Genomic DNA, 26,187 nt, shown 5'->3' on the forward strand with positions numbered 1-26,187 from the left:
ATTTTGTTTTTACGTGGTAAAGGATAAGGACCTACGTTACAAAAGCGTTACAGGGGAAGGTGGCTCAAAAATACCGGAAAAGTGCGTTACGTAATTTATGGACGGCCCATCATGCTTGAGCCGGCAAATGCTTGTTTGTTTGTTTTTTTACTCACTCTCAATTGGCGTTATGCACTTGTGGACGAACACTGAACAGTTCAAACAGTATCGAAGAGGCAAAATAGTTCAGCTTGGATATCAAAACTATTTTTAGCGCATACTGATGACTGATGAACGGCTTGATGACAATTTAATCCCCCTAAACCTTTATAATGGCTAAATGTCGGATCGAATACTTTGCAAAGCAGGCTTCTCAAACTTTATCTCGTTAATTAAACAGATTGCTAAGCTCTTCGGTCAATAGTCCGGTCAATTTACATACGACAGAGCGCCTGCATCTTCGTGTGATACTGTGTAATACTCCTGTGGTGGAATAGTTGCTCAGAGTATCCCCTTCAAAAGTATTACTTCAACTTGATGGCAGAAGATCACGATTATGTTCCGCTGAAATCATACTCTGGCATTTTTGCAGTTATAAATTTCATCATCACCGACGGTGAAACAAAATGCATTCATGCCTCAATTTGCGCACGTTTCAAGTTTTTCAATGCCTATTTCACGTGCGCGTCAATATTGAGGTCTAAACTAGCTGAGAGTACATCGATTTCGAAACCGAATAGAAAATGCTATACAAACGGAGCATGTATCTCGAATGCAAAGTTGGATAGCGCCAAGATAGCATCTTAGGTCACCAATGACATCTTGGAGTATTGAAAATTTGAATCTTACACCCAAAAAAACACCCAAGCACCAAGTTTTACCAAAAAAATCGATCGAACAGGGCCGAAATATTATTTTGGGCCACAAGCACAATATTGGATTTTCGAATTTTGAAAATGTGAGTTGAAATTCAAATGCCTCGTCAAAAAGTTTCAGCCGGTAGTACCAAGTTTCAGAAAATTCTTTCGAACAGGAGCAGCATATCGTGGGATCAGTAGGTACACAGCGCTGAACGATACTAGTCAATTTACGTACGTTAGTGCGCCTTCAAATGCGTTTGATACTGTGCAATACTTCTGAGGTGGAATAGTTGCTCAGAGCGCCTTCGACAGTATCGCTTCGACTTTTTGGCTTTTGATAGTAGTTGATGGTCTCTGAAATGTACAGATTGAACCTAGCAAATGAAATTTATAGCCTATCACTCTTTGCTACAGTTTCTACGTCACTTATACCTGATTTTCATCCATTGTAAAATGAATCTACGAATTTCCAAGAGTCGATTTTAACTTGGGAATTTAGTAACCTACGAGAATGCCAGATCATACGGCCCTGCTAAGGAAGAACGCCGTATGAACATTCGAGAGTTGCCAAATTCCTTCTGATAAAACATGTTTTTTGACAACATTCATGCATATTTTGCCTTGAAATTTTCAGATGTTCTAGATAAAATCGCGTCCACAACTAAAAATTTTAATAATATTCCCAGTTTTCTCAGTAAATTCGGTTCTTATCGGAGGAAATTTGGCAACTTCTGAGAGCTCATACGGCGTTCTTCCTTTGCACGGCAGTATGACTTGCTTATTCTTTTTTTTTTTTAAAACTGCCGAGGATCCAGTAAGCGCTACTCGTGTCGTCCGAGAAATCAGGATCCGTGGCTATCATGCGCCTCGTGAAGTTCGAAGGGAGAGGACAGAATGGGGAAGGGATTTACGGAAGCCATGCTTAAGTATTCCGCAGGGATGCAGAGCGATGTCACTGAACCTGCTGAACACTCCCTGTCGAAAAATTCTCTCACGCCCGGACGCCTTCCCCGCCGTGCTAAGGAAGAACGCCGTATGATAACGTTCAAGAGTTGCCAAATTTCCTTCAATAAAATGTTCATTTTTAAGGAAAGTTATGATCATTTTTCCTTGAAATTTTCAGGAACTTTAGGTAAAATTGCAAACAACATTATCTGAAAAATTGGAAGAAAAATATTTATAGGTTTATCAGGAAATTCGTGTTTTGTAAATGGGAATTTGGCAACGCCTGAAGGCTCATACGGCGTTTTTCCTAAGTGCGACAGCTCTCTCTCCCCGTGCCGCGTGCTTCAGGGATCCCGGCGTCTATTTAAATGCCATTCCGCCTTATTCCTGGATATTATCGCGTTGCTTCCGATTTGTGCGATACTATCGATGAAAATAAAGTCGGCTTTCAATGCGCACCGTTGGGGTTATTTCAATGCGTCGTCAAAATCGGCTAGGTAATTTCTAGTGTATTCATTTGTTAAAAAACACGAATTTTGAGATTCAAATAGATATTTAATTAAGTAATTCTAGGACTGCCATTTCAGCCCAAAAAGCCATAGTGACGGGGGGGGGGGGGGGCAGGGATTGTTGTAAGGGGGTAAACTTTGCTTAGAAGGGAGGAAGGACAAAACTAAACAAAAATCTCATAAAATAATAAAATTGAACATAATTGCCCCCTGAATGAGCCAATTAAAACTCAAATGTAAAGGCTGGAAAGTAGTTGACCCAAATTTGTGCCCCCTCATCTGAATAAGTCCCCAAGCAATTTTCACCGTTGCGTTCGACCACACACGGTATCAGATTCTGTTCAACAATATTTTTAAACGCTACTAAAAAACGCTTTTACTCCTATTTGCGAGGAGCGAGGTTTCAAAAAGCCTTTTCCCTCTCCCCCCCCCCCCCGTCTCGTTATTTTCAGAAATTTTAAAAATCTTTTTTTAATAAAAAAGAAAATCAAATATCATTAATAGATCTATTTATTCACACAGAGTACGCTCTTGAATGACGGAAGAAATTACAAATGCTTTGCTTTCCGCGTTGCAAGTCCGCTTGGAAACACAAATGGACTGAGTTAAGCAGAAAGGAACCAACCCACATTTTGGAGAAAATTGAGTTATGAGTGGTTTCAAACTCAACCACTGCTCTACTATCTATCGCCAAAAATGCAAAGTTTTTGTTGGAGCAAATTTTGCAGAAATTGAATTTGAAGTTTATCTTTTACATTGAGTCTTATGCAGGAGCTAAACTTTAAGCCTCTTTTTCTCGGTTCGATCCCGATGTGGCTCGGTTCCTTTCTGTTTAACTCCGTCCAAATGATTCATACACATACCATTACTTTAAACCCATACAGATTATCCGTCGCAACTGAAGGGACACCAATTTTCAAACGTATCGGAACTCCTAGAAAAATGTTATCAAGGAGGGTCGTCATTTGATTTGAAGAGGGAAGGGGGGCGTGCTCCCTCTTTTCATTGTAGATTGAGCCTTTTTTAAGGGCGATTCTGCTTAGTCAAGAGAATTTCAGAGATTATTGGGCCTTGTCCACACGAGCGCGGTTCGCGGAACTTATTTCGAGGAACTTGTTCCTGGAACAATAGTTTTTAGCTGAGCTAAAAACTTATTCCTCCAAAACCCGGAACTTCCCCCGTACTCCGAGCCTCTACATATGTTTCTTTTGATGTGAATTTGTTTGTTTTTGTTTTTTACGTCCTTTATATGCGTCTTGACATTTATTTTTGTTACTTTGGCGGCCGTATTATAATCTATTATTTTGCCATAATTGTATAGTTTTATTAAAGTTCCGGTTCCAGTTCGGACGAACCCGTGTGGACAGCATGCCTCGTTTCAAGGAATAAGTTCCGGGAACTGAGCAAGTTCGAGGAATAAGTTCCGCGAACTGCGCTCGTGTGGACAAGGCCTTGGATATTCCCCCCCTCCCGAGAAAATCGCGCATCCTCTTGACAACTTTCGCCTTCCTCCTCAAGGAGGATCGAAACTTTCCCGTTTACCTCGGAATACCCCGAATATTTTGACACCGATAACTGTGGGTAGAAATCGTAGGAAAGCCGTATTACATTCTTGATTGTAATCGTTCGACTGGAGGGACGTAATTGGAATTTTTCCACCACGTTAGAAGCGTATTCAGTTTCGGTATGATTAAATCCGGGACTCTCCATCGAATTTGTCTGCGATATTTGATTCTCAGATCACGTAATTGTTTTTCCACCCGCTCATGCGATCACGGCTCCGTTCTCGACATTCGATTTCCACGAATTGCTTTTATTGTCCTACATGATCGGATGGATTTTCATACTTCGTTCAGACGGAGTGGATTCAAGCATTGACTAGTCTCAAAGTCGTGTTTTAAGTGGTAAAAGCTCACCGCGTTGAGAATTTGTTTCCTGTTCTATGAACAATCGGAGAGGTTCTCTTACTGCATTCGATGGTTAGAGTGCAAAACCGCGTATCTCCAATGTTATGTTTCAAAATTTCCGCTCCTATTTTATATTTTCGCAGAAAAACAATCCAACTCAAAGGCTTGAAATTTTTTCAGAATATTCTTTCAACAGAGCCCTGGTAAAAATTGGCGATAAGAGCTGCGTTTCAAAATACCATAGGAAGTCTTATAGACTAAAGAAGGCTAAAGAAAATCATATAGCTGGCTGTAGAATGCGGAGAAAATCATACAGCCGGGCTATACGAAGCGATAAAAAATTATGCAGCCGGGCTATAGTTCCTATCGCCGGGCTTTACACTGTATCGCCTGCACCACTGTTGCTTTTTCGCCATCGATTATAAAAGGCTATAAGAAATTGTGTAGAAATTCGTGTGCTTTGGAAATCATTAAGTTTGATACGGAACCACCTTAATATTTACAAAACACACATTATTTTTCCTTTAATACATATTTTTTCTTCATCAATTAAAATGAGAATAATCCATACAGGATGTGCAAACATTTCAAAATCATGAGTTGAATAACGCTGACTCCGCCAGATTAAATATTAGAGCCTAACACAAAGCGGAGCGGCGACGCGACGCACTGGCGCCTACGAACCTAACAGGGATACTTCACGCATTGCGCAACGCGTGAAGTATCCCCGTTAGGTTTGTAGGCGCCAATGCGTGTTCCGCGCTGGCTGCCCACGCGCCTGCCGCGCCGCAGCGTGCCACGGCGCTTGAAGCAACTATTTCACACCAGAGGTATTGTACAGTATCATACGAAACTGAAGGCGCTCTAATATTTTATTAATGGCAGGCATCCATCAAAAGTACGGAGCTTTCCTCGCAAAATAAATCAAGATACTACGGCCCAAAAAGAGAGCAGTGGTCCAAAAACTCACCAAGTCCTAGCATCCGTAATTAGTGACGTTTAGCATACACTTTATCGCCTGGCTGTTGCTTAATCGCCATCGGCTATAAAAGGCTATATATAAGAAATTGTGTAGCCGGCTATAGAAGCTATTGGAAATCTTACAGCCGGCTGTAAGTCTATGGTATTTTGGAACACTTATTCTACTTCCAATTTTTACCAGGGTTTTCTTCTAGAAGAAAAATCAAGCAAGCTTTCATGCGTTGAATAGTAGTTTTCCAACGGAAAAAAAACTCTATGACAGAAAGTCTACAACTTCATAACCGAAGATACGTGGTTTCGTTCTTTCAACATTGATTTACAGAAAACGTGGTCAAACGCCAAGCTTCTACTTCAGTATCGACAAGGACACTTGGACAGTGCAAATTATTACTTGAAATTCAGACCCTCTGTTCTAAAGAGCAATAGAATCGAAAACTGAAGATCCGCATGTTCAGCCGCAAATAGGGTTTTCACTGTTCTGAATGATATGAGTTTTAAAATTCGTTACAATTAGTGATCCTATAGAAAATTTATTATACATAGAATATATCTCGAATCATGTTAAAATATTAATGCAAATTACCCACATCTAGTGCGGTAAAAAATAAAAATTCATTTCTTTATGTATTTTCAGATAACTCATTATGAAAACATTGATCAACTATCTTAATAACTTAGAAGATATACATGCAGAGAATAAAAAATAAACTACTCTAATTAGCAATAGCTTGATCTGTGAAAATCTGAGGTGCGTGTGAATACTACCTGTGAATGCCAATAAAGCAGAACGTTTGAAACAACAGGAAATAGTACTCAGACAAGTTGTTTCTGGACAGGGACACATTTTGCGCTCAAAGGGCAATTATATTGACTACAACAATGGACACGAAAAACACGACAATTACAACGATGGAGTTTCATAAAGTGGTTTATGAGATATGCTGTTAGGAGACAACTTCCATCTGGAATACGAGGATCGATCTTTCCATCGATACCTATGGGCGAGTCCCATAGACGTGGAAGTGCCATCTAGTCTATGGCAATGCAAGGTGAAGGAAGAACTCTGTGGCATCATCGGTTTCGTGCTCTCATTCGCAGCTGCAGCCAGCATCTTCATCATCGTCGCATACGGTTCCTGAAATTAAAAATATTAAATTAAACTCCATCAAATGGGACCAAACGTCATTTGCAGGACGGAAAATCATGAGACAGGGCCGAATTTGTGTGGGAAAGGGGCACATGGGCCGTGGCCTATGGCAGGAAATTTAGGGGGTGGCAAATTTTGAGATTTCTTTACACTAAGCTGTAAAGAAAATTCTGATTCAGAAAAAAATTACGAACGAGTAGAGGCGTTAAAATCTCTCGTTTCCCGAGAGTAAAAATATGGTAATTTCTAATTTTGTCAGAGAGAACAGCTTTAACTTCCGCGCATAATTCCATGAACTTTTGCTACTGTGAATATCGCTTTCAAAAAAACAAAAAACAAAAAAAAAACAAATGTGCCCAAAACGAGTAAACGCGACTTATGCACCCTTTTCCCTCCGGCATACGTCCATTTGATAGCGATTGAGCACAGGGGGTAATTTCATGAGCCACCGCCCGCGGCACACTATGGTCCAAAACTCAAGAATAGGAACAACTAAGTCGGATAATGACTGAGAGATCACGAGAATTTTGCTATACCGATTTCTTTGAGTCGCTAATTTCGAATTTGATGTCAAAGTGCCAAAATTTGAACACCGTGACCTATTAATTATTGTGCGCAAGTTTATCGCACGCTGCGGCGCGGCGTGCTGCCAGCTCAAAATGCACATAGGCGCCTACAAACCCGCAGTGATACTTCAAGCATTGCGCAATGCGTGAGGTAGCCTGGTAGGTTTGTAGGTGTCAGTGCGCGTTTCAAGATGATAGCACGCCACTGCGCGGCGCGGCGCTTCCTGTGGGCGGAAACGATTTCTAGCGGGGAGAGCTCCCTGGCGGAGAAACTCGTATGTTGTATAATTTTTTTTTAATTTTCGACTTTTAAATTACACACTGGTTGTGTGAATGAATTAGTGAAAACTCAATGCTAGATGAAGTGTAATAATGAAAGGTGGGTCGTGCGGCATGCGCGCTGCGGACGGAGCAGGGCGGCTCGTGAAATTCTCCACTGTGCTCTGTCGATTTGATAGTCCTAATTGATCGTTTTTAAAACGGATTAGAAGAGGACGGCAAAATACAGGCGGCCTATGAGCGGCAAACAGGTAAATCCGGTCCTGTCATTGGACGGAATGGAAGATTTGAACAAAATAGACCACTAGCCAAGGTACGAATTTAAGCATTCCTATATTTATTTCTAAACCAAAATTTCACGTAAAACACGATTCTTGCATCAGAAATCACTTAAATCAACTCCCAAAGAAGATATTTAATGTTTCTTGATACGTGAATTCAAACCTCCCGCTCATGAAACCTCAATGCTCTACGTGAGTCACATCGCGCGCAAATCAATTCACATCATTTGACTCACGCAGAGCTCTCAGTTTCTAGTGAGCGGGCAGTTCAAATCCGTAACCAATGTAAGATAAAAACGTTAATATCTTCGGAAAGTAGGTTTCAGTAATTTCTGATGCAATAATCGTGTTCTACGTGAAATTTTGGGCAGTAAACATGTATAAGAATGCTTAAATTCGTACCTTGTCTAGTGGTCCATTGAACCAATTACTTCCCAAATAACGTGAGCGCCACAAACACAACCGGGCTACATTTTGCAACCAGGAACTACTCAGTTTAGGAACAAACGCATGGACCATTGATTTCCCTATAAACATATGTGTTTTTACAGAGGAGCCAGAAATTGCAGTTCGTAATTTCAAAATGTAGTCCATTAAAAAAAAAAAAAAAAAAAAAAAAAAAAAAAAAAAAAAAAATGAGAAAAACTTCCTCATTCGACTAACCGGAACTTACGAAACAGGATGCTCTCCTTGTTTTAAAAAAGATGAACAATAAATTGAAGGAATTGAGGAGAAAACTGACGGGAAAGATCCGGCGGGCGTTTGCTTTAAACAACCTGGGGAAGAGCTCGCCTTTTGCTCTAATTTCCAATGCAGAAAGTCAGTGAGGTGTAAAATTAGAAAAGCGTTTACTGGGAATCAAAAATTCTCTCAAAGCAAGTCCCCTCCCCTCATTCTTCGATCGTCTCGTAGTGACAAACGCCTGAGGCGATTCGTGTCCCCTCCCCCCACGAATCGCCCCCCCCCCTTCCGGACCAAAAAAGCTTACCATGCTAAATACCTACACCATTACTTTTCGGCAAATAAATTTTCGTTCGATCTTAAGTGTTCAAAAATTGAACAAACTTAGGGGAAAAAATCGAATATTTCTAAATTTGCCTCGGGGCTCTCAGGTTGCATCGAGTAATTATTGCACTCATAATTTGTACCTTGCCCAGCACTGCCGTGCTAAGGAAAAACGCCGTATAGTCCTTCAGGCGTTGTCAAATTTCTCCTGGCAAATCACTAATTTTCAGGAAAATTTTTGAATACTTTTCTGCAAATTTCATAATAATTTCGTGTGTAATTTGATCTAAATTGTCTGAAAATATCAAGGAAAAATATTCATAATGTTCCTCAAAAATGAACATTTTATCGACAGAAAGAAGGCAACTCGCAAATGTTCATACGGTGTTCTTCCTTAGCACGGCAGGGCAGTATATTTCGACGGTGAAACTACCAAACCACGTATCTCGGTTTGCGACGTCGCAGACTTCCTGTCATACTTTATTTTTTTAATGAAAAACTACTTAACGTCCAGTCTTGAAAATTTCTGCGATTTTTCCTCTTCGTGCGGAGAAAATTCTGTGAAAATTTCAAGGAATGATATTGATTTGGTCTACTTCAAAAAAAATAAAATGCGAGCGTAGATTTTTAAACACCGCAAACGAGATACGTGGTTTGGTAGTTTCACCGTCGATTTGCAGTTTCCCTCACGGAAGAACATAACTGAGTATCAGTTTTGCAATATTTCCCCTCGCAAATAGCATTTTCACCCGGAGAATCTTAGGCATTTCTAACTGAAAATTTAATGGACCACTAGACAGGGTACGAATTTAAGCATTCTAATACATGTTTCTTAACCAAAATTTCACGTAGAATACGATTCGCGCAACGAAAATTACTGAAACCAACTCTTAGCGAAGATATTAACCTTTTTATTTCACATTGGTTACGAGGAATTTGAACTGGCTGCTCACAAGAAACTCAAAGCTCTACGTGAGTCAAATCGCGCACTACAATGGTTTCAGCAAACTTCTCAATCGAGCAATGTTCATTTCCCACCATGTGTTGTTCAAACTATAAGCAATTTGCTATAGCTGAGCCAAAGCGTCAAGACCGAGGTTGCCGGATTTTTATATCGCTGAGACGTTCATGATAACGTTTAGCGCGCGATGTGAATCACGTAGAGCATTGAGTTTTCATGAGCGGGTCGTTTCAATTCACGCATCAAGAATCATCAAATATCTTTGTAAGGAGTTAATTTCGGTAATTTTCGTTGTGCGTATCGTGTTTTACGTGAAATTTTGGTTAAGAAATATGCATTAGAATGCTGAAATTCGTACCTTGTCTAGTGGTCCATTGCTTTCTCTCTAAACACATGCAAAAATTAGACGAATTTTGAAGAAAAAAATGCGCAGGTATATTCTTGCGAAAAAATTGGATTACTTTGGTCGATTCTGCGATCTTGGAATGGAGTTACGTTCCCACGTGCGGTAATCCTGCCATCCACAGCATAAACGCCGTAACTCCACTCAAAATGTTTTCATTTCTTACAGCACGGTACTGTTGTATAACAGGAAAATGCAAGTGCCACAAGGGTTCATTTTTTAATGTTTAGTTCTTAATGGTGTAGCGGAGTTGTATCGTAAAAATGAAGGATGGATATTCGTTAGGTTTTATGTAAAACAGCATTTTGTCAGGAAGAAATTAAAAAGGTGTTGAACGGAGATACGGTTTTTCTACTTTGGACTAGAGTACCTGTATAGGGAGAGTACCGACAGATCTGAAACTCCGAAAGTCCATCAGGCCTTCACCGATGCCTCCGCGAATGAAGTTAGGGCCCAAAAGGGCAGCCAACCTATGAATTTCAATTATCCATAGCGATTTACTGATACTATTGTTACGAACCGTCCTTTATTAAGCACGTGTTAGACTCAGTTTTTGCATAAATTTACTCAATTTCGCGGAAGAACGCTCATTTCTGTACATTCTTGGCCATCTTGGTTAGAATTGGAATCTGCAGACTGGCAGTGAAATTTTGTGCGTTAGAAGTTGGTTAGAAGGGTGGCTGCACTTTTGGTCCCTAAGCCCTCCATGAACCGATCTGTCGGTACTCACGGCAGAATCGGCGCATGGAGTCATCACAGTAATATTGTCGACACGTGAGTAAAATGTTGATCAACTATCGGATGGTCACTTGAGAACACTTTTTAACATGAATTACAGGACACTTACTGAGATCCCTGAAACACCAAACGCAGAGGATGAGGAGAACAATGAGGAAGAGGAGGACCAAGATAACGAAGGCTGCCAGGAACCAGTAGGTTAGCTCTACGCCGAGTAGGGATCCGGAAGTATCACCAGCGAGGAAGATCTCGTCTCGAAATGCCATGTTCGATGACGGAAACAATAATTTTAAATCGCGAGGCAACTTTTCGGGTCACGGAAGAACGGGAGGAATTCTAGCGCCATACGTCGGTCAATTTTGATGTTTCTTTTTCACGAATCATAATTTCGATGCAATGGAAAGGATTTTCGAAAAAGGGAAATTTATCGCATTTTTTCTAGGTTAGGCGCCGTGCTGTCTATTTCTATGGAAGTGTGCGTCTTGCGCGTCAGCTGTTCTGCGGTGATAGCGAGGATAGCAGTAAGTGAATGCTGGGATGAGCCTCGAGACACATAAAAGCATGTGCTAACCATGGCTCATACAGAAATGCGCTTTGTGCTCTCTTCGCTATCACTGCAAAGATGTTAACTATACTGCCACCCTGAGATAGAACGCCGTATGAGCCTTCATACGTTGCCAAATTTCCTCCGATATAGTATGACTTTTCAAGGAAATTTGTTGATATTTCTTTTTAATTTTTCACAGGGTCATATTCGTAATTGGATCCAAATTACCTGAAACTTTGAAGAAAAAATGTTCATAATACTTCCAAATAAATAAACATTTTATCGGAGAAAATTTAGCCACTCTCGAATGTTTATACGGTGTTTTCCCTGAGAATGGTCGTTCAGCTCTAACGCACGCATTGCTCAATTCAGCAGCGTGAAAGTTCTACACGATCTTGCGTATAAAGGAATCAGGGTCCCACAAGTGAGGTGCGAAATCAGGCGTATAGCTTGAGCAAAAAATAGACGATGAATCAATTGAACATTTTTTAAAAAGTTTTTCTTCAGATAATCTGCGTTTTGTTTTCAAAATTTTATGTCCGGCGAAAGAAGTAAAAGGATGAGGTCTAATTATGGAATAGCTAAAGAGTCTAAAAAGAATAAATTTGGTGAACTTCATACGGGCATGGACCAGAAGACCATGGACAAAGATGCGCCGTAGCCGCACCGCACCGTGCCGAGTTGACGTTAACGCCTGCCGGAATACAAATGTTCGTGCTTGACGGATGTCCGTGTTGCATACATAAAAAATCGAAGGCGCCCAGACTAACCGCATACGCTCGAACACTTCATGCACTATCTAAGCGCTGAAATGAGCTATTCTGGGAATGTTCCGTCCGGAGAAGAACAGGCACATGATCACGCACAGGCGTATGAACAGGCGCAGCTCCTGTAAAAGCTGTGGGTAGATCTTCAGTCTCGAAAAAGGAAAAAAGTAGGTAGGCCTTCTTTTTTCTCTCTTTTTTTGACGTTTGGGCCGCACGGACGTTCGGTCTTCGGCTTGTTTGGCAAAGAAACTGATATGCTACACTGAAAAAAAAGACTCCGGCCGTTGAAGCTGTACTTACGGGCTATTTTAAACATACCGTCCTTGTTTCGGGCTCAGAGGCCGAGACTTCTGGGCGTATCACCCGGAGCATTCGAAGCTACGGCTCCAGCACCCGGAATTTTTGGCTTCTAAGACCGGAACGGTCGGTATACCTATATAGCCCGTAACCTTTCTTTTTCAGTAGTGTATTAAAATGAATTCAGCAAACGTCAATGTATCGATTGTATCGATCAATCTTTCGTTTACAGCGATGGATTCTGATCAGAGACAAGAGACCCTCCACTAGTATCTTGGCCATTGTGGAAGCTTTTACTTTCGGGACTTCAGCATTCTACTGTTGACTTACCTACATGGTTGATGTTCAACATCGTCGTTGGCAGTTTCGTCTTGCAAACAATCAGAACAACGTTCCGACGTTTGACTTTTGGCCAACACATAAGCTGAGCATCGACCACTGGCGCCTACAAACCTAACAGGGATACTTCACGCATGCGCAACGCGTGAAGTATCCCTGTAGGTGTAGCGCCAAGCGTGGTGGTCCCGCTGGACGACGTGCACCCTGAAAATATCAAAAGGAATTGTTGAAACCTCGAAAGTAAAAGCTTCCACCTGTCGCTAGGAGGCCAGTGGTGTTCTCTTGTCTCCGATGCTGATAGAATCTATACTATACATAATTTATCATACTAAATAGTATACATACTACGTAATTTATCGTCTCTTTTCTAAAGTTGAGCTTAAATTTGGCATTCATTGGCCGGTTTTTTTTACCAATATTTCTTAAACTCCCACTTTTTTGCTCTCTTTTTCTCTCCTCTTCTGCAGCTATCTCCTATTCTCTGTTTCTTTGTCTTTTCCTGTTTTTCTTTTTTACTCCAATTCCCCCCCCCCCCTTCCAACTTGACCCTCATTTAAGTTGGAGTGTATCAAACCTGGCCAATTTTTTCATGCATGGATGGAAGATTCCATAATCACTCCAATTGAAACCCTGTCATTCGTGGCTGTGCAAAACAAAAATGGACCCCTTCCCCTCCTAGGTTGATGCTTCAATTGGAGGAACCGATTGCCGACCGCTATTCAATGAAATAAAGTCTCAAAAACCTCTTAAAACTTGGCTTGGCCTCCCAACGGACTTAAAGTTCTTTGTTTGGACTGAATTTCTTTGCTATTTCCCCGTGAACTTTTGTTCGCCGGCGCATTAAGTTCGTAACTTTCGAGACGACGGTTCCGGTCTTGTTTTTACTGTCACCTCACTCTCAAACGCCTTTTCTTGATCTCTTATCATTCGTCCTTCTCGCATTTCACTTCATTTAACATGCCACAAAAAGTGGCAATTTTGACTGTCGAACCTCATGGATGGCTTCATGCACGCTGGGCGTGTCGATTTCCTTTGACATTTTTGCAGTGGTGAATGCATAGCTGAAGTGCGCTCCAGCTAGAATTGTATTTAGCAAATGGGTGGTTTTTATAGGAGGATTAAAAATAAACGAGTGGTACGGAATATAACAAAAGAATATGAACTATGCAAAACGATAATCCGGGTATCGGAACTTGGCTGATTTGAAAACGCCTTCAAATGCGGCATGATACCTCACGCATTCCGGAGAGTTCAAATAGTTGTATCGTTGCGCCATAAGAATGTGACGGGAGATTTAAATGGAGATAGCCTCCATGCACGCTGGGCTTGTCGATTTCCTCTGAAATATTTGCAAATGTGAATGCATAGCTGAAGTGCGCTTCAGCTAGAATTGTATTTACAAATGGGTGGTTTTTCTACGAGGATTAAAAATGAAGAAGTGGCACGGAATATAACAAAAGAATATGAACTATGCAAAACGATTATTCCGATAACGGAACTTGGCTGTTTTGAAAACGCCTTCAAATGCGGCGTGATACCTCACGCATTCCGGAGAGTTCAAATAGTTGTATCATTGCGCCGTATGAATGTGACGGAAGATTTAAATGGAAATAGCCTTCGTGATGGGTATCGTTTAATCACTCATTATATGATGGATCGATCTTGTTTCTTTGTCGAACTATGCGGAAACATCAGGTCTATGCTGCTTTGCTGAGGAAGTATATGCCGTATAAGCATTAAAGCGTTGCCATATTTCTTTCATTGAAAAACGAATTTACCAGGTATATTATGAATATTTTTCCTTCAATTTTTCGCGCAATTCTGTTCACAATTTCATTTGAAATATCTGAAAATTTCGAGGAAAAATATGCATAACTTCCTTGAAAAATACGTGTTTTATTCGGGGAAAGTTGGCAAATCCCAGATGTTCATACGACGTTCCTCCTTAGCACGGCCGTATGCGTCTGTTACACGCAAGAGGTACAGCCAAGAGCATAGACTTTCCACGGGTAAAAAATCACTCGAGAGTCACGACGGGCTCATCAAAAAAGTCTCAAAAAAGCCGAAAAAGTCTCAAAAAAGTCTAAAAAGTCTCCAAAAAGGAAAAACAAGTTTCAAACAAAGAAAAAAAGTCTCTAAAAGCAAAAAAAGTCAAAAAAGTTCAATCTTACGCGCTCTGTTTTCAATGTTTGGAGCGTATTTTATCCAATTTCCTGGCCTTGCAGGCAGTTCTTAAAAGTTACTGCGAGACGTGCACCGTGCTGATAAAAGAGAGTTTCAGTATAACGGGTTTACCTTTAGTTTTGTCTTTTATGCAACGCAACTGATGATTGCAATTTTTTTTCTTTCTGTTTTTTCTTCTTTTTTTTTTAACACTTCAAATATCCCACGAAGGATAATCTTGCGCTTTAACATCCTGAAAGTCCCACCCCCTCCGTCCCTAATCAAGCCAGCCCCAGCCCCAGCTGACCGTTGTTTGAGACCATCAAACGCAGGTCACCTAACCGGGAATAGAACCCGGGACCTCTCGATCGTAGAGCAAACGTTGCAACCACTACACCACAGGTGGCTGACCTAAAAGGCGGCAAATAGCCGAAATTGCCATCGGGCTCTGTTTGTGACAACCGACGCAAAGAATCAACGGGCGAGAAGGTAAGGAAAGGTATGGCACACAAGCAAGGAAAACAAAACATAACATGTTATACGTGTGAAATAATCACATTAGATGCTAGAATCCGCTGCGAAAATTAATCACGTGTTTAATTAGTAGATAGTGAGTAATACATGATAACGTCGTTATGCGGTATAATTTATTATGTTTAGTAGCACAAGTCCAAAAAACATGGTAAAAACTATTGGAGCTTAGCTCCAGAAAATTAATTCAAAGAAAAAAATCTCATCTTAAGAATGGGTCAGTTGCGATAGTTAAAAAATTTGTATCTTTAATAGTTTTTTCTTTCAGATTAGAAAAAATTATTATCATATTTGATAATCATCAGTTATGATTTTTTATCCATTCAACTCAGTTTTAAGGGCATCGTACGCATGGATATTTTTCTCTGTGGAATACAGCGAATGTCATCATCCACCGTTGTGATACGCAACAAGGGAAAACATGGATTGCGATTTAACAATGAGATAGTTAAAATAGTGAAATATTCATCCATTGTAATAATGCAATTGTATGACCACACAAAACAATATAAACTAAAAATATATCCGCATGTTTCAAATGTACATTTTACAATAGTGGAAAACTAATTGAACGGAGGAAGTGGTTAAATTAGCATTTTTCAATTTTAAAATCTACCTTGAAACATGTCGGATACTTTTTTTAATTACAAAATTGTCAACTCAGCAACATCATTTTTTCCGCGAATATGATCTGGTAACATCATGAGGCATGTGCAGGGGCTAGAGAATATTATTCCATTCCCTGTGGATATAATCTAACCAAAATATGAAAAACACAGTGCGCACCACTACGGCAAAGAATCTTATCATTTTCAACAGAGCACGGTTTCAATTAGAACTAATCTGAAAGATTCAACCATTAGAATGCAATTATATGACTTCACAACTGACCAAATATTACCGGGGCGTCGCGTCATGTCAATCGGAAATTGCAGGTCCTGAGTCCATGCGAAAAAAGCTTTGTCTTGAACCGGATTTCGTTTACTGCTGCGGCCGTCCCTGGCTGGACTCCTGGCTGGACTTCTGGATGGACTTCTGGATGGACTTCTGGATGGACTTTGGATGGACCTCTGGATGGACTTCCAGCACGATTATCTTTTGATGGGAATAAGCGTTTGCTCATCCAATCGCTGAGCTTATTGGAGTTGTCTTGGTTTACCGTATCCGTACCGATTGACTTACCGATCAGCTCGAAGAATCCACTCACTGACCGTACTAATCCCTTGGAATTGGCGGAACTGTTGCTGTTATCCCTTTGGAGCGGTTCTTGCTCCATTTTTTGCTCCTTTTTCCTGCCAAATTTTATCAAATTAGTCACAGTTTTGCGGCTGGGAACGGCGATTCTACTAAAGTCTCCTCCTGTGATGTCTTTGACTGTGCGGGTCGCGTAATCAGTAACCTGTTTCTTCTGCACCTGATATCCGTTATTCAACCGGTTCTTGACGTCCGATAATCGACCCTTCCATTGAGCCATGCGCCCTTCTATATCCTTCCTAACTGCAGACGGCAACCTCTATAAGCATATTGAATTAAATGTTCAATCTTATATTCCAATAAAATGCCAAATATAAAGTTAAAAATATCAGTCTCATTGCAAAACTGTCATATGTGAGATGGGCTGATTACACAAAAGACAACCATACTGCCGTGCTAAGGAAGAACGCCGTATGAACATTCGAGAGTTGTCAAATTTCTCTCGATAAAATGTTTATTTTTGAGGCGAGTTGTGAATATTTTTCCTTGAAATTTTCAGGAACTTTAGGTGAAATTGCGAATAATATTATAAAAAGAATTGGGAGAAAAATATTCAAAATTTTCCCAGTAAATTCGGTTTCTATCGAAGGAAACTTGGCAACGTCTGAAGGCTCACACGGCGTTTTTCCTTCGCACGGCAGCATAGTAAAAGAGGAGTCGTTTTTAATGAAGAATTCGATATATATAAAAAAAGTAAAATGAGTGCGTTGAAGGAATCTAATTTATTGTTGCATGTGGAATTTTTCATTTTTAAGGTCTCCGTTTCCAAAATTTTCAACGGTTAATTTTCTACACGGAGATGAGTTACTTGATCGGTGAATTTCAGACCATTCGCCAATCATGATTTTTGACTGATCTTACACCGGAAGCAACTTTTTTCTTGCTATAGCATCTGTTTACAACAGGGTTTCATAATAATTAAGGCAATAATAGATTTGACTTCTTTTTTTCTGCTATATAATTTTTTTTTTTCGTTCTAGTGGGGCGATAGAAGTTGGTTGAAGTTTAGTGCGGGAAGTTTTGCACAAAACTTATGGAAATTAGTTAAGTACGTAGCATGAAAGATGACATGATAGGCACAATTTGTATGGTTGAACATTCACAAGAAAGAAGGATGCCTGAAAAGCCGTCTAAGACATCAGCATAGACGTATGTTTTTATCCCTGGAAGCTAATTAGATGAGTTTTATGTTTCAACTCTCAGAAAACGGACCAATTTTATTTTATTTCATTTTATCTACTTAAACATGGATGGCAAAAGTGCATAACCATGTATCTCCATTGCGTTGTATCAAACCCTCCCCTCAAAGTTTATGTTTTCGATGAGAAACAAGACAATTTTACAGCTTGAAATATAAACAGAATATTCGGTTTTGGTACAGAGGATATAAATCAAGGAATAAATTTTCAAGAATTTACGTTGACTGGCCTTCCAAAAATGAAATTAAATATGACAGGAAATCTGCAACGTTGCAAACGGAGATGCAAGGTTTCGCACTTTAACCATCGATATCTGCCTGCAGACACTATGGTACGTCAATCAAACATGAGAAGGGCTCATCATATCATATATACTCGTAGGAAGAAGAATAAAAAGAAGAAGGAGGAGGGAAAAAATTAAAGAAAAATACAACGAATAAGAAGAAAGATGAAGATAAAAAAAGAGAAACAGTAAGAAAAATAATTAAAATAAATTAAACGAAGAGAATGATGAAAAGATATGCATAAGCACATGTTCCGATGTCAATTGCCCGATAACCTTTTGGAAGATAGGCACATGTGGCGTCTGGGTGTAGCAGGACGCCACAGTGCGGTGTGAGAGCGACTTTTGTGTTATGTAAGAAATTAAAGGAGGTAAAAAAGTAATAAATCAAAGAAAGTAATATAAATCAAAGAAAGTAAGAAAAAGTAAAAGAAATTACAGAAAGTAAAAAAAGTAAAAGAAATTCAAGAAAATAAAAAAGTTAAAGAAATTCAAGAAAATAAAAAAGTTAAAGAAATCAAAGAAAGTAAAAAAGTAAAAGAAATTACAGAAAATAAAAAAGGTAAAAGATATTAAAGAAAATAAAAAAAGTGAAAGAAATTAACATTAAAAGAAAAATGAAAAAAAGTAAAAGAAATTAAAGAAAATAAAAAAAGTAAAAGAAATTAAAGAAAATAAAAAAAGTAAAAGAAATTAAAGAAAGAAATTAAAAAAAGTAAACGAAATTAAAGAAAGTAGAAGAAATTAAAAGACGTTAAACAAGTAAAAGGAGGGAGAGGAGAAAAAGTGCATACAAATCATCAACTTACGCTCATGACCACCTCTTCAGCGCGAATAAGTTTATCCTCCACCCTCTTCTTGATTTCATTCATTTTATTCTCCACCAACGACTTGATGTCTTTGACAGCCCTCTCCCTCTCCATTTCGACTTGCGCATGGAGTTGTTTAAACTCTTCCTCCTCCTCTGGCGTCATCGGTCTGCCCACCGAAAGGTTCGTGTACCAAAAAGAAGCGTCAGCTCCTTGGCCGCGCTTCTGGTAACTCAAGTCCTTGGTCAAACGACTCGTGTGCATTACGATGACCTGCCCGTTGAGTGAAACTCTCTTGGTCCTGATGTGGATTTTCTGTTCGATATTAGGGCTGATGACGAAGACGTGAACATCCTCGATGTCAAACTCGATGATCTTTCCCTTCCAAGTGATCCCACCGTCGGGTTCCTGAACTCCTCCGTGAGGATTGCGGTTCATGAGCTGTGCGGGTAGCATGGGACCGAGCATTTCCATCACGCCCTTCAGCTCGCCGATGGAGGACTCCATGTTACAAAGGTTGGCCAAGACGAGTGTGCCTACAGCGATAGTAAACAGGATAAGTTCTCGCTTTTGAAGAGGGTTGTTCTGGTCCTTGTCATCAGCTCCGGTCGCGGCCGTGTCATTCTCCAGCCGGATTTCGAATCGCTTCGGGTGCGGCTCCTCATTGTTAAGCTCGAACGCTAGGTTCAGAATAGCCTGGAATTTTGGTCCGTGGAATGTACATTGACGCCTCGAGATATGCAACCCGCAATGATTGGATATGTTGCACACAAGGACAATATTGCCGGCAGAGCACAGGGGAGAATTTCATGAGCCGCCCTGCAGCGTGTATGGCGCCCGACCCACCTGTCATTATTACAATTGGATTGCATTTTGCAAAAAGGAACCACTAGCATTGAAATGATGCTAAGATTGTGCAACTTCATCTTTTGCAATAAAATTGCGGACATCGTGAAAAACTATGAAATTTAGATGGTAATTTTTGTCTTAAATTTACAGTTTTTAGCGAGTAAAATAGAAACTTTTAATGGATAATCGGGTTTTTCCTCCAAGACAAAAGAAGTTGCTCAATCTTAGCAACATTGCAATGCTAGTGGTTCCTTTTTGCAAAATGCAATCCAATTCATCTAGCGTTGAGAGTTCACTAATTACTTCATACGACCAGTGTGTAATTTTCACAGTCGAAAATTTTAAAAAAAATTAAAAAAAAAAAAATTCACGTTACTCGATTTTCTCCGCCAGTGAGATCTCCCCACAAGAAGTCGTTCCCCCACCCGCCCGCCGGGAAGCCGTGGCGTGCTGCCAGCGCGAAACGTGCAAACTGATGCCTACAAACCTAAAGGGCTACTTCACGCATTGCGCAATGCTTGAAGTATCCCTTTAGGTTTGTAGGCGTCGGTGCGCGTTTCGAGCTGGGAGCACGCAGAGCCGCAACGTGCAATAAACTTGCCGACAATTACTAGGTCAGGGTGTTAAAATATAGACAATTCGACATCAAATTCGAAATTAGCGACTAAAGAAACATTAGTAACGAGACTTTCGTGATCTCTCAGACATTATCCGACTTATTTCTTCCTATTCCTAAGTTTGGACGATAGTCCGCCGCGGGCGGCGGCGCTCATGAAATTCTCCCGTATGTTCAATCGCAATATTGCCGTGCTAAGGAAAAACGCCGCATGAGCCATCAGACGTTGCCAAGTTTCCTCCGATAAAAAAAACAAATTTACCGGGAAAATTTTGAATATTATTTTTCCAAAATTTTCAGACAATTTTGTACGCAATTTAATCTAAAATATCTGAAAATTTCAAGTAAAAATATGCATGAATGTTGTCAAAAATACATTTGTTATCAAGGGAAATTTGGCGACTCTCAAATGATCGAACGGCAATTTTTATCAGAATTCATTTAAAGACTAGCTTTAGTTGAAAGCAGTAATATCTCAATTTTTTTTTCAAAAACTGCACTTATGCGCCTTGTCCTCCAAGCCCCCAGGCGATTCTCAAATAAATAGCCTTTTAATCAATAAAAATTCTAAAAAGATGGCTGTCTCGTTTTTATTCGAATATCAGGAATTTAATCAGCGCTTGAATATGAGGCCAGTTGTAGCGTCGCGGAAGTGCACACCTTTTTTACATACAAAAATTCGATGACCGCATAGACGAGATCAGTTTGTTTAGGAAAAGATTTCGCAGGTGATCCGATCAGCCCCCGTGAGGGAGTTATAAACCGAGTGTAGATACTCAGCATAGATTCGTAAATGGTGGTATTTTTATGATTTGTATTTTGTAATATATATTCGGAGATTGCGGTTTTTTGTGTTTTCGGCCCAAGTCCACTATCCCTCCCTCCCCCCCCCCCCCCCACTACATAAGGATAAATAAGATAATTTGAGACAGATATTTTTTTGAGGAAGGATCAAAACTTTGCAAAGTTCAACAACTCACTCAAGTTATCCAACATTTTTAAAGAAAGTTCGCAAACTATTTAGTATTTTATTTTAAATTATTTACTGGTTGAAAGTCTTGACTTCTCTAGTTGTGTTTATAATGTTTGATCCTTTAATTTTAGTTTTATTTTTTATCTTGATTCTTGTTTTCTCAAGAATCTTTCTTATGTTTCTTATCAATTCTTATTTTTATAAATAGATATTATACTGTTTATATTATTTATGAGGGGTGTTGTCGTTCTTTTAGCTTACATATGTGGTGTAATTATTATTGAAAAAGTTACTAGAAATTATAAATTTTACTTAAGTTTTATTTGAATTTTAGTGCTGGTTAACCCTGGTAAAAATTGGCGATAAGAGCTGCGTTTCAAAATACCATAGGAATTCTTATAGCCGGCTAAAGAAGGCTACAGAAAATCATATAGCTGGCTGTAGAATGCGGAGAAAATCATACGGCCGGGCTATACGAAGCTATAAAAAATTATGCAGCCGGCCTATAGTTCCTATCACCGGGCTTTACACTTTATCGCCTGGCTGTTGCTTTTTCGCCATCGATTATAAAAGGCTATAAGAAATTGTGTAGAAATTCGTGTGCTTTGGAAATCATTAAGTTTGATACGGAATCACCTTAATACTTACAAAACACACAATATATTTTCCTTTAATACATATTTTTTTTCATCATCTAAAATGAGAATAATCCATACAGGATGTGCAAACATTTCAAAATCATGAGTTGAATAACGCTGACTCCGCCAGATTAAATATTAGATCGTAACACAAAGCGGAGCTGCGACGCGACGCACTGGCGGCTACAAACCTATCAGGGATACTTCACGCATTGCGCAACGCGTGAAGTATCCCTGTTAGGTTTGTAGGCGCCAATGAGTGTTTCGAGCTGGCTGCCCGCCTGCCACGGCGCTTGAAGCAACTATTTCACACCAGAGGTATTGCACAGTATCATACGAAAGTGAGGGAGCTCTAATTTATTAGTAATGGCAGGCATCCATCAAAAGTACGGAGCTTTCCTCGCAAAATAAATCAAGATACTTCGGCCCAAAAAGAGAGCAGTATTCCAAAACCTCACTAAGTCCTAGCATCTAATTAGTAACGTTTAGCATACACTTTATCGCCTGGCTGTTGCTTGATCACCATCTGCTATAAAAGGCTAAAAGAAATTGTGTAGCCGGCTATGGCAGCTATTGAAAATCTTACAGCCGGCTGTAGGTCTATGGTATTTTGGAACACAGATTCTACTTCCAATTTTTACCAGGGAGTTTATTTACTCAAATCACTAGACTTGATTTTAATTCGTGAGAGGGGGAGAGTCCTGGAATCTATGGTTTTGTTTATGCTAAACTCATAAAATGTGCCCGCACGTTAATAAGTTCACCAAAATTTGAAAGCTGTAAAAATTCTTACCAAAGAAACGGTCCCAAGCAGCAGGAGGCTGCCTTTTTTCGGAAAGGACATCCCTCCGATTCCACTTGTAAGCAACTGAAAGAGTTGACGTGCATTCTGTGAAATTTTGCAGTTCCACCTCTGCCACTGATTTGACTGATTTGCGTTTGCAGCAAAAAGATTAATGTCGTTTTTCCTTTTTCTCTTTTTTAAAGTTCATTCTGTTTGAATTTCCTGACATGTTCCTTTAGTATGCGAAGTTGCTCAATTATCCACGATATTATCAACCGAATTTTTGCACTAACCTTAGGAACCCAAATTATTTTCGTCCGCAAATTGGCAATGCTGCAATGACTCCCACTTGACACGCGTTTGCTAAAATGAGACAAATTTTGCGTGATACCAGGGAAAGAATGTAAAAAATGGAACTTTTAGTGGGTACCGTGAATTTTCTGTCACCAGGCAAATTATCTGTAGCGTCAAATTGTTTCATGGACTCAGACTTTTTATACTGTTTCAGTTTTTGCTCCATATTGTTCTCTTTCCAAGTTCTATCTTGGGTGACAATCCATCCGAGGCTTTTAGCTATAAAATGCTCCATTGGTGTCAAGTTTACCGTACTTCGGAGTTGAGGAAAAAGCCGTGTGAAAATTCGTACTTTGCGGAATCCCCCCTTGATACTTTTTTTTTTTTTGTTTAGGAATATACCATAATATTTTTAAATATTATTATTTTTTTCAGTTATCAGTATTTCGCACCGAAATTTTCAGATAGGTACTTTAGATTAAATTGCGAATGAAACTCTCTGACAAATTTTGAGAAATATATTTACATTTTCCCTGAAAATTCGCTCGTATAAAAACTAAGTTTATCGAAGTTTTAATGCCCGTGCAGTATTATTCCCTAGCCTTATTCACCGTAGGCAATCAATTATAAAACGGTTGTATAGTATAAGTTTTGCATTTTTTACTACGTACATGTTTAACCACATTCTGAAATTACATTTCGAAATAGAAATCGTGATGAAAACATGGAAACTCCAGACAGGAAAACGGCGACAAAAAGTTTCCATTTTAAGCCTTCCTTTATTTGACGTCTCATACATAATTAGAGAACGAAATCGCGTTACATACGCACTAACAAACTTGAGCAATTTTCAAAAAGTGAGGGAAATTTACCCGTTTCACGATGTTCTCTCTCGCTTTTATGAAACGCATGACACATGAAACATTCGCCTATGACGTGATTAGTAATTTTTTGCTCCTTCCTAAAAGCGATACGTCCTTCTTTTCCTTGCAGATTATTCTGGAAGCCTCGAAATACGTGCTATGCACGGCGGGGGAAACAAAAAAGGCCCTTCAAAAATCTGGCTCACTTTTAGTCCGCGCCTCGGTTCAGATCGGTATGGAAAACGAAAAAAAAAAGAAAAGGAAAGGAAACCTGCTCAGTAGGTAGAACAGTACAATGAACTGTGACAAAAAATATAAAAATGAAAATTTAGGAGGCTAGAGAGCTTATAGTATAATGTTTATATTATTATCTTTTCAGCATTGATTACCATGACCAACTCTCCTCTACATGAATTATTCGAGATAATTTAAGTACTAGGAGGTCCACCCCCTGGCCGCTACGCGGCCCAACCCCGGGACACCGCGCGCCTTCAAAGGCCATCGAAATCTTCGAAATCGCCCGTTGGCGGTTAATGAGCAAATAATTTTAATCGAATAACAAAAACGACGTTTCAAAGAAAAATTCCCCGCCAAACAATATTCTCAATGACTTTCTCCTTACTCTGAATTTTGATTCCTTCTTTAAAATCGATCCTTGGGCCGTCACACTCTCCTACACTCAAAAAAAGGTATGACTCTGAGACCCATAAAAAATGGCTCGGAGATCCATAATTTCTAACCAAAGTGACTTACCGTCCACAGTATGGCTTTCTGAGCCATACTTTATTGGTTGTGAACCTATCAGCATGGCTCCCCGAATTATATTGTATGGCTCCATGATCCATAACTCGGCCGGTAAGTCACTCTTCCCATACTTGTTTTTTGAGTGTACCTCACCCCGTCCATCAAACGTCTTAAAAATGATTGTATTAGAATGGAGAGGATTTCTTCATGAAAAATTCTAATGTCTGTACGAATATCTTCAGGGATGAATGGCAAAGCTCGCCAGACCACCTTCTACGCGCACCTAATGCTCGTGGAAGTAATACATGATTACGGAGGGCAGACAATACGGAAGGGCAAGTATTATCCCTCGCGCGTGACCAGAGGAACAATGAGCGATGAAAATGAGGGGGTTCCGGCGCCGCACAGTGGACCGTCTCAATCAGAGAGGACGGGCATGAAATTTTTGACTGAAACTGCAAAATTTTACGTTTATTTCGTCACATTTGGACGTATTTCTGTTAAACGGAACTAAGCGCCATATCGAGTTCCTTTTGAGGATTTTAGAATCCCGGATAGCGCGTTCTGTCAAACGGAACTAAGCGCCATGGAAAAGCATTGCGGGTACACTGCCGTGCTAAGGAAGAACGCCGTATGAACATTCAGGCGTTGCCAAATTTCTTACGGTAAATCACCAATTTTCTGGAAAATTTGTAAAGATTTTTCTTCCAATTTTTCCAATAATTTTGTTCTCAACTCCACCTACAGTTTCTGAAAATTTCAAGGAGAAATATTCATAACTTTCTTCAAAAATAACTATTGTCTGAGAGGAAATTTGGCAACTCTCGAATGTTCATACGGCGTTTTTCCTTAGTATAGGAGTATAGGCAGTATAGGACAGAACGAGCATCGCGGTCCACAACACCCGCCGATCCAAGCCCGCTCCTTTCCTCCCTCTACGGCGCTTAGTTCCGTTTGATTGAAACACGTCCATTTTAAACTTTCAGGGAATTGGGGGTGCTCCTTGAAAACAATTTCACAAGGAAACCAATGGGATCACTTTTAGAATTTCAAAGTCTTGTATTAACGGAGTTATAAGCGTTTAAAGTTTCCAAATTTTGTCCGACCTCTCCTGTTGACTCGATCCACTGTGCGCCGCGGCCGGTGTGGTGTTCGCGGTTACAGAGAGGCCCGGGGGGGGGGGGGGGGGTTGCAAATTGATATGCACCGTGTGTGGGGAAACAGATTTGTAAAGCTGATCGCTCCGCTTCTTTTTGATGACGGTTTCACTCTCACATCCGAGCCCGGCCAGTGGCCATTTCTTACAATTCCGCTCACCCTTGCCTTTCCCGTTTTCCGCCCGCGAAACTTCCAAAAAATTGTCAAATCTCGTGAGAAACCAGGGGGTCGTCCCCTTAATTTCACAAAAGAAAAAAGAAAATAAAGAACTACAGACAATTTTTCGTCGAATCTCAAAATCTGATTTAACAAAACTGACAAAAAGCGCTCTACTGAGAATTTTGGGAACGGTTACATATAAAGATTAAATTTAAGGAGTAATAAAGCCCAAGCTTAAAGTAATATTTATACCTGTTAGCTCATAATGCATGACCAAAGTCTTTGACAGTGAATATTACCTACCTGGTGGCCGATGTTACCAGCGCATTTTGTCCTCCACTTGGCAAAATGAATTCTGG

General features: G+C 39.9%; 1 protein-coding gene across 1 annotated transcript in view; it reads left to right on the forward strand.

Moving 5' to 3' along the window:
* Nucleotides 1–26,187, forward strand: part of LOC109035451 (uncharacterized) — a 30,930-nt gene that overhangs the window by 2,209 nt on the left and 2,534 nt on the right. The gene's annotated exons all lie outside the window — the stretch shown is intronic.

The sequence above is a fragment of the Bemisia tabaci genome, chromosome 8, assembly GCF_918797505.1.
Source record: "Bemisia tabaci chromosome 8, PGI_BMITA_v3".
In the NCBI taxonomy this organism is placed as follows: Eukaryota; Metazoa; Arthropoda; class Insecta; order Hemiptera; family Aleyrodidae; genus Bemisia; species Bemisia tabaci.